We start from the raw sequence: 7,789 nt of genomic DNA, 5'->3' as shown, positions 1-7,789 counted from the left end.
GCTTCTTTTTTTTTTTTTTTGGCCTCTTGTTCTGTCCCCTTTCTGGGAGCGCGGCGGCGGCCCGGGGTGGGGGTCACCCCCACCCTCAGCGCCCGCCGCGGTGCCTGGCGCCCCAGCCCGCACCGTGGGGCCTCCTCTTGTCCCAAGCCGCGACACCGCCGCCACGCGGCAGCATGCGTGGCATCTGGACTGTCAGGTCTCAGACCAAAGGTCTGCTCTGTGGGAACCGACACGCTGGAGGAAACCTTGAGAGTCTGAGAGGGGAGGGAGTTCCAGAAGAAGGCCAGGATGTCATTTTGAGGGAGTATGTGACCAGAACTCGTCCCGTTGCTTTTGGGGTTCTATGGGCTACACGCAGGAATCTTTGGTGGTGGCACCTGATGTTGGGGGATCCGGAGTCACACCCAGACCTGCTCCACAGGCCTCCTTTTACTTTTCTCTTCGGATTCATTATTTTTAAAAAGTGTCTCTTACCTCTAGGATTGCATTTTCTTTTCTCTCTCTTTTCAAGCAGATGATGGGAGTACAAGTATTCAGGTGACATGTGTTGCCCGTGCCGCCCTCCCCCCTGTGTTCCTTTTTTTTTTTTTTTTTTGAGACAGAGTCTCGTTTTGCTGCCCAGGCTAGAGTGAGTGCCATGGCGTCAGCCTAGCTCACAGCAACCTCAATCTCCGGGCTCAAGCAATCCTGCTGCCTCAGCCTCCCGAGTAGTTGGGACTACAGACATGCACCACCACGCCCGGCTGTGTTTTTCTATATATATTAGTTGGCCAATTAATTTCTTTCTATTTTTAGTAGAGACGGGGTCTCGCTCTTGCTCAGGCTGGTTTCGAACTCCTGACCTGGAGCAATCCGCCCGCCTCGGCCTCCCAGAGAGCTAGGATTACAGGCGTGAGCCACCGCGCCCGGCCCCCCCTGTGTTCTTATTCATATACCTCTCATGTTGTTCCAGCGTATTGTGGGGGTACCAATGTTAAGGTCGGGTGCCTTGCCCTCTCCAAGCCTCCCCCCTCGGGTCAGAGCTTCAAGTGCGCCCATCCCCCAGTCGGTGCGCACCCACCCCATGCCTAATGGATGTGTATGCCCCTCCCCTCCCCCCACCCGCCCGACACCCACCCGATGAAGGTGATTCCTCTCTGTCCACTTAGGCGTCCATCCGTTCGTACCAATTTGCTGGTGAGCGCGCGCACGTGGTGCTCGTGTGTCCATTCTTGGGATACTTGGCTTCCTGGAACGGGTTCCAGCTCTGGCCAGGAGAACACGAGAGGCGCCCTCTCACCGCTGCTCCTCACAGCCGAATGGCACTCCGTGGTGTCCACGCGCCACATTTTATTGATGCACTCCTGGATGGATGGGCACTCGGGTCGCTTCCACGTCTTTGGGATTGTGAATTGTGCCCTAACTGTAACCCTAACCCTTACCCAGCCCGTCTCCTCTGCCCCTGCCTGACGCACTCCTCCCCGGCCAGGCCCGTCACTGTCCTGGGCCCCCGCCTGACCGGCTCCTCCCCGCCCGGCCGGTCACCGTCCTCTGCCCCTGCCTGACATGCTCCTTCCCGCCCGCCCGGCCTCTCACCGTCCTCGGCCCCTGCCTGACCGGCTCCTCCGTCGCCTGGGCCTTCCAAGGGCTTGGTGTGGACGCTGCTTCCAGGAAGCCCTCCAGAAACCCGGCAGCAGGGTGGCCGCAGCAGTCTCCAGCAGCCGTCCCTAAGTCGCGTGAGTGCGGGGGACGTGCCCCCGCTGTGCCGCGGGGGCCCAGCCTGGTGTCTTCCCTGAGGCCCTGCGGCTGCCGGCTGGGCTGCCGCTCCCCGCAAGGGGAGAGCCGCGGAGGTGGGGACCGCCTCCTGATGGGGACGTACACGCAGCTCTCCACGTCGGATTCCGGGGCTCTCTGTCCTGCCCGAAGGCCCAGCTGGCCTGCGGGTCCTTAGAGTGGCAAAAACCTCCGAAAACTGAGACTGAGGGTCCGGTGGGTGTCTGCACTTTTGTGCTGGGCACCCCAGGGAGGCCCGGGGGCTGGCTGGACAACGCGGTCTGCTGGGCGGGGGGTTTGGAGGAGCAACTGATGCCCTTTGCACTTTGGGTAGCAAGAGTCTGAGGTGTCTCTGAGCCCTGTGCCATGTCGGGGGGGGGGTGCGGGGCGGAGGAGGAGGAGGAGGAGGTGGGAAGGGCCGGGGCCTGCAGTCCTGTTCCCGGGGTGGCACGGCAAGTGGCTTCTTCCACAGGCTGCTTGGCCTGGGCTCCCTGCACCTGGGCCTTTGGAGGACCGGCCCTGTGCTTGCCAACACTTCCTGCAGGGACCCAGAGCTGGGAGGTGGCATCTCTCAGCCCTGGGTCGGGCAGAGCCCCAGCGGGCCATGCCCACAACCTCTCTCAGCACCGGTCCCCCAGAAGGCTCCTTTGGGACCAGGATTCTCTTGCGGTGACTCTTTAAGGTCTGGCCCCTGGATGGAGGGGCACCAGGAGTAGAGGAGCAGGAAGGGGAAGGGGGTGGCCATGCGAGGGGACACTTTGAGGCCAAGTCCCAGCTTCAGCCTGATCCTCCTGGGAACCCCGCTCTGAGACAAGGAGCCGGGCTTCGCATTCCCACAGCAGCCAGTCGTGGGCTGAGGACACCTGGGGCGTTGGGAACTCCCTGGCTTCTCCTTGGTTTAACATCTAGAGCTGCTTGTGAATCGCGCCGCCACACACACCCGAGCGCAGGTGTCTTCCGCACAGACTGTGGGCCTCGCTCTTCTGAATGCCGCTAGCTCGCCACCCACCCACGGGTGAACCTGGTCAGGGTGCTTTCTCTCAGGGGCAGACTCTTTTCCGGGCGGGCTACCGGTGTCTCTGTTTGCTCGTTTCTTTCTTCCATTTCGGGAAAGTCTTCCTTGCTGGGTGTGGAAATCTCCTATGCCTTCCCTCGCCTATTCTGTCAGCTTTAAAATTCTCTTTCAGTTGCCACCCTCACAGATGGATTAGGAAACTCTTTCCGGTGCACTCATTAGTGAAATGACCTCCAGGAAGCTGGAATCCAATATCTAATGGCCGATTTTTAGCGAGTCCACACGCCAGGGTGGTCGGGGTCCAATGCAGCCCCGGCCAGGCCCAGGCCCGTTGGACTGGGCCACAGGAGGACACGGAGGAGGGTCCCGGCCCCCACGAAGCGGTGCCGGCAGTTCTCCACGGGCTTGGGCGTTTTCCAGAGGTAGGAGATGGAGGGGACTGATTTCTTCAGCGCCCCCCAGACCACGCCACCCCACCCCACCCATGGGACACATCCCCAGAGAGAGACGCCCCATACACTGGCTGTGCCCCAGCCCTGGCTCGGGGGAATAGGCGGCAGCCCACCCACAGGGCGAGGGGGGGGGCGCAGCTGAAAGGGGTTGTGGGGGAGGGCGGCCCCTGGCTGGGGTCAAAGGGCGAGCGTCCCGCGCGTGCGCAGTCAGCGGCAGCGACGCGCTGGGGGTGGGCAGCGGGTAGGTGAAGGAGGCCGGGCGAGGAGACGAGGGGGGCTGGGAGGGCTCCACCTTGGCGAGTCCAGCCGTGGAGGCGCATCTTGTGTGAGTGTGAGTGAGTGTGAGTGTGTGTGTGTGTGTATAGAGAGACAGCCCCCCACCCCGCCCCGCCCCGCCCCGCCCCGCCCATCACCCCCGTCCCTGGGAGCCAGCGGGACCCGGCCGGCGAACTCAACCGGCCCGGCCCGGCCCGGCGCGGGGCCTGGGGCGGGAGGCGGCGGCGGGGAAGCCCAGAGAGGCTCGGCTTCTCGAGCGGGGCAGGGGCGCCCTCCGCCGCCGTCTAGGGCCACACCACCCTGAACGCCCCCGATCTCGTCTGGTCTCGGAAGCTAAGCAGGGTCGGGCCTGGTTAGTACTTGGATGGGAGACCGCCTGGGAATACCGGGTGCCACAGGCTGCTTCTTTTTTTTTTTTTTTGGCCTCTTGTTCTGTCCCCTTTCTGGGAGCGCGGCGGCGGCCCGGGGTGGGGGTCACCCCCACCCTCAGCGCCCGCCGCGGTGCCTGGCGCCCCAGCCCGCACCGTGGGGCCTCCTCTTGTCCCAAGCCGCGACACCGCCGCCACGCGGCAGCATGCGTGGCATCTGGACTGTCAGGTCTCAGACCAAAGGTCTGCTCTGTGGGAACCGACACGCTGGAGGAAACCTTGAGAGTCTGAGAGGGGAGGGAGTTCCAGAAGAAGGCCAGGATGTCATTTTGAGGGAGTATGTGACCAGAACTCGTCCCGTTGCTTTTGGGGTTCTATGGGCTACACGCAGGAATCTTTGGTGGTGGCACCTGATGTTGGGGGATCCGGAGTCACACCCAGACCTGCTCCACAGGCCTCCTTTTACTTTTCTCTTCGGATTCATTATTTTTAAAAAGTGTCTCTTACCTCTAGGATTGCATTTTCTTTTCTCTCTCTTTTCAAGCAGATGATGGGAGTACAAGTATTCAGGTGACATGTGTTGCCCGTGCCGCCCTCCCCCCTGTGTTCCTTTTTTTTTTTTTTTTTTGAGACAGAGTCTCGTTTTGCTGCCCAGGCTAGAGTGAGTGCCATGGCGTCAGCCTAGCTCACAGCAACCTCAATCTCCGGGCTCAAGCAATCCTGCTGCCTCAGCCTCCCGAGTAGTTGGGACTACAGACATGCACCACCACGCCCGGCTGTGTTTTTCTATATATATTAGTTGGCCAATTAATTTCTTTCTATTTTTAGTAGAGACGGGGTCTCGCTCTTGCTCAGGCTGGTTTCGAACTCCTGACCTGGAGCAATCCGCCCGCCTCGGCCTCCCAGAGAGCTAGGATTACAGGCGTGAGCCACCGCGCCCGGCCCCCCCTGTGTTCTTATTCATATACCTCTCATGTTGTTCCAGCGTATTGTGGGGGTACCAATGTTAAGGTCGGGTGCCTTGCCCTCTCCAAGCCTCCCCCCTCGGGTCAGAGCTTCAAGTGCGCCCATCCCCCAGTCGGTGCGCACCCACCCCATGCCTAATGGATGTGTATGCCCCTCCCCTCCCCCCACCCGCCCGACACCCACCCGATGAAGGTGATTCCTCTCTGTCCACTTAGGCGTCCATCCGTTCGTACCAATTTGCTGGTGAGCGCGCGCACGTGGTGCTCGTGTGTCCATTCTTGGGATACTTGGCTTCCTGGAACGGGTTCCAGCTCTGGCCAGGAGAACACGAGAGGCGCCCTCTCACCGCTGCTCCTCACAGCCGAATGGCACTCCGTGGTGTCCACGCGCCACATTTTATTGATGCACTCCTGGATGGATGGGCACTCGGGTCGCTTCCACGTCTTTGGGATTGTGAATTGTGCCCTAACTGTAACCCTAACCCTTACCCAGCCCGTCTCCTCTGCCCCTGCCTGACGCACTCCTCCCCGGCCAGGCCCGTCACTGTCCTGGGCCCCCGCCTGACCGGCTCCTCCCCGCCCGGCCGGTCACCGTCCTCTGCCCCTGCCTGACACGCTCCTTCCCGCCCGGCCTCTCACCGTCCTCGGCCCCTGCCTGACCGGCTCCTCCGTCGCCTGGGCCTTCCAAGGGCTTGGTGTGGACGCTGCTTCCAGGAAGCCCTCCAGAAACCCGGCAGCAGGGTGGCCGCAGCAGTCTCCAGCAGCCGTCCCTAAGTCGCGTGAGTGCGGGGGACGTGCCCCCGCTGTGCCGCGGGGGCCCAGCCTGGTGTCTTCCCTGAGGCCCTGCGGCTGCCGGCTGGGCTGCCGCTCCCCGCAAGGGGAGAGCCGCGGAGGTGGGGACCGCCTCCTGATGGGGACGTACACGCAGCTCTCCACGTCGGATTCCGGGGCTCTCTGTCCTGCCCGAAGGCCCAGCTGGCCTGCGGGTCCTTAGAGTGGCAAAAACCTCCGAAAACTGAGACTGAGGGTCCGGTGGGTGTCTGCACTTTTGTGCTGGGCACCCCAGGGAGGCCCGGGGGCTGGCTGGACAACGCGGTCTGCTGGGCGGGGGGTTTGGAGGAGCAACTGATGCCCTTTGCACTTTGGGTAGCAAGAGTCTGAGGTGTCTCTGAGCCCTGTGCCATGTCGGGGGGGGGGGTGCGGGGCGGAGGAGGAGGAGGAGGAGGTGGGAAGGGCCGGGGCCTGCAGTCCTGTTCCCGGGGTGGCACGGCAAGTGGCTTCTTCCACAGGCTGCTTGGCCTGGGCTCCCTGCACCTGGGCCTTTGGAGGACCGGCCCTGTGCTTGCCAACACTTCCTGCAGGGACCCAGAGCTGGGAGGTGGCATCTCTCAGCCCTGGGTCGGGCAGAGCCCCAGCGGGCCATGCCCACAACCTCTCTCAGCACCGGTCCCCCAGAAGGCTCCTTTGGGACCAGGATTCTCTTGCGGTGACTCTTTAAGGTCTGGCCCCTGGATGGAGGGGCACCAGGAGTAGAGGAGCAGGAAGGGGAAGGGGGTGGCCATGCGAGGGGACACTTTGAGGCCAAGTCCCAGCTTCAGCCTGATCCTCCTGGGAACCCCGCTCTGAGACAAGGAGCCGGGCTTCGCATTCCCACAGCAGCCAGTCGTGGGCTGAGGACACCTGGGGCGTTGGGAACTCCCTGGCTTCTCCTTGGTTTAACATCTAGAGCTGCTTGTGAATCGCGCCGCCACACACACCCGAGCGCAGGTGTCTTCCGCACAGACTGTGGGCCTCGCTCTTCTGAATGCCGCTAGCTCGCCACCCACCCACGGGTGAACCTGGTCAGGGTGCTTTCTCTCAGGGGCAGACTCTTTTCCGGGCGGGCTACCGGTGTCTCTGTTTGCTCGTTTCTTTCTTCCATTTCGGGAAAGTCTTCCTTGCTGGGTGTGGAAATCTCCTATGCCTTCCCTCGCCTATTCTGTCAGCTTTAAAATTCTCTTTCAGTTGCCACCCTCACAGATGGATTAGGAAACTCTTTCCGGTGCACTCATTAGTGAAATGACCTCCAGGAAGCTGGAATCCAATATCTAATGGCCGATTTTTAGCGAGTCCACACGCCAGGGTGGTCGGGGTCCAATGCAGCCCCGGCCAGGCCCAGGCCCGTTGGACTGGGCCACAGGAGGACACGGAGGAGGGTCCCGGCCCCCACGAAGCGGTGCCGGCAGTTCTCCACGGGCTTGGGCGTTTTCCAGAGGTAGGAGATGGAGGGGACTGATTTCTTCAGCGCCCCCCAGACCACGCCACCCCACCCCACCCATGGGACACATCCCCAGAGAGAGACGCCCCATACACTGGCTGTGCCCCAGCCCTGGCTCGGGGGAATAGGCGGCAGCCCACCCACAGGGCGAGGGGGGGGGCGCAGCTGAAAGGGGTTGTGGGGGAGGGCGGCCCCTGGCTGGGGTCAAAGGGCGAGCGTCCCGCGCGTGCGCAGTCAGCGGCAGCGACGCGCTGGGGGTGGGCAGCGGGTAGGTGAAGGAGGCCGGGCGAGGAGACGAGGGGGGCTGGGAGGGCTCCACCTTGGCGAGTCCAGCCGTGGAGGCGCATCTTGTGTGAGTGTGAGTGAGTGTGAGTGTGTGTGTGTGTGTATAGAGAGACAGCCCCCCACCCCGCCCCGCCCCGCCCCGCCCCGCCCATCACCCCCGTCCCTGGGAGCCAGCGGGACCCGGCCGGCGAACTCAACCGGCCCGGCCCGGCCCGGCGCGGGGCCTGGGGCGGGAGGCGGCGGCGGGGAAGCCCAGAGAGGCTCGGCTTCTCGAGCGGGGCAGGGGCGCCCTCCGCCGCCGTCTAGGGCCACACCACCCTGAACGCCCCCGATCTCGTCTGGTCTCGGAAGCTAAGCAGGGTCGGGCCTGGTTAGTACTTGGATGGGAGACCGCCTGGGAATACCGGGTGCCACAGGCT

At 63.1% G+C, this 7,789-nt stretch overlaps 2 non-coding genes across 2 annotated transcripts; both read left to right on the top strand.

The window, feature by feature from the left end:
* The first annotated feature begins 3,777 nt into the window (after positions 1-3,777).
* On the top strand, positions 3,778-3,896 carry LOC142862668 (5S ribosomal RNA). Its single transcript, XR_012913765.1, has one exon. It is a non-coding gene; the product is annotated as a 5S ribosomal RNA (ribosomal RNA).
* A 3,774-nt stretch (positions 3,897-7,670) lies between these two features.
* Positions 7,671-7,789, top strand: LOC142862667 (5S ribosomal RNA). The gene has a single exon (XR_012913764.1). It is a non-coding gene; the product is annotated as a 5S ribosomal RNA (ribosomal RNA).

This window comes from Microcebus murinus, chromosome 20 (assembly GCF_040939455.1).
Source record: "Microcebus murinus isolate Inina chromosome 20, M.murinus_Inina_mat1.0, whole genome shotgun sequence".
In the NCBI taxonomy this organism is placed as follows: Eukaryota; Metazoa; Chordata; class Mammalia; order Primates; family Cheirogaleidae; genus Microcebus; species Microcebus murinus.
Note: the sequence above shows the minus strand (reverse complement) of the source record. Positions and strands in the feature narration are given on the sequence as shown.